The sequence below is a fragment of the Penaeus monodon genome, chromosome 31 (assembly GCF_015228065.2).
Source record: "Penaeus monodon isolate SGIC_2016 chromosome 31, NSTDA_Pmon_1, whole genome shotgun sequence".
In the NCBI taxonomy this organism is placed as follows: domain Eukaryota; kingdom Metazoa; phylum Arthropoda; class Malacostraca; order Decapoda; family Penaeidae; genus Penaeus; species Penaeus monodon.
In genome coordinates, this window is record NC_051416.1 from 24,807,023 (window position 1) to 24,807,565 (window position 543).

Genomic DNA, 543 nt, shown 5'->3' on the forward strand with positions numbered 1-543 from the left:
ATACACACAAAGACTCCCAAGCAACATTGCAACAAAGAAAAATGGCCTTTCAGTCTTCCCTCGTGTTCTTGTCTTGCAAACACAGAGGTCGGGATTCCGCTCCTTCACTTTGTCTTTAAGAAAAAAAAAAGAAAAAAAGGAAAGAAAAGAGAAAGAAAAAAAAAAGAAATAAAGATGAAAAAAACGAAGAAATAAAGATGAAAAAAATTAAAAGAAAAAAGAAAATGGGGGAAAGAAAAAAAAAAGGGAAAGAGAAAAGGAAAACAGGAAAGGGAAAAGAGAAATATAAAATAGAAAAAGGAGGAGGGAAAAAAAGAGAAAAAAGAGAGAAAAGGAAAAAGAAAGAAAACAAAGAGAGAAAAGAAAGAAAGAAAAAAAAAGGAGGAGAAAAAAGAGAAGAAAAGAAAAAGAAAGAAAGAAAAGGGAGAAAAAGAGAAAAAAATAAAGAAAAGGAAAAAAGAAGAAAACAGAGAGAAAAAGAAGAAAGAACAATTAATAAGATAAAATAAAAAACGATAGAATGGCTAAAAAAATATATATATA